The following is an 858-nucleotide window of genomic DNA, read 5'->3' as shown; positions in this document are numbered from 1 at the left end:
TATATATAATATTTCTAATTCATTTGTGCGTGTTGTGATTTTACTAATTATAATTCGGATATGGCAAAGAGATTTTCGAGCGAAATATTTATTAATTTTGGACACTTTTTAAAATTCACTGTTTGGTGGCAGACATTCGACTGACTCGATCACCTGATAGTTCAAAATAAAGAGTTAATGCATAAATATTCTTACATATACACCAAGATCAAACATAAAAATTTAAGATATATACAAAATATATTATACATAATTTTATGTATATATATTTAATAATAAAAAAATATATAAATTAAGTAATAGAAATACGAAACTATAAATTATATAATTATATGTTTCACATTTTACGCATTTTCACAAAATATGCGGGCAATATCTCGATTGAGAATAATGAAAAAAAAATGGGGAAAAAAGGACAAATTATACAAAAAGAATATATATAATATATGTCATATTCTTGTATTTTTCTCAATGTTCCTCCACGAGCTTATCATTCGGTACATCAGGCTTCGCCGGATAAATGTTTGCCGATATCTCACAGAAAATCTCAATAAAATCGATCTTTCAATATATCTTTGTTCCGATATTCTTACACGAGCGACATTTGTGCGAAACGATTCGCCAATTTTTGACGTTTATCTTGTCGACTGATAAATCTGAAGAAAGAGCATTTCATTTCCTATTAAAATACAACGTTGGTCTCTGTGTATTATTATTACTATATTATTACGCAAAAGTACACGGCGTGGAAAGAACAATACCGCATTGAGCGAGATATTGATTTGATCGAAGTGTATGATTTACCTTGTGTACATTCGTGACTCGCATTTATTTCGCTCTATTTTGCATGTTTCGTAT

The sequence above is a fragment of the Atta colombica genome, unplaced genomic scaffold (genome assembly GCF_001594045.1).
Source record: "Atta colombica isolate Treedump-2 unplaced genomic scaffold, Acol1.0 scaffold78, whole genome shotgun sequence".
Classification (NCBI taxonomy): Eukaryota; Metazoa; Arthropoda; class Insecta; order Hymenoptera; family Formicidae; genus Atta; species Atta colombica.
The sequence above is the reverse complement of the archived record's forward strand: the minus strand, read 5'-3'. Positions refer to the sequence as shown.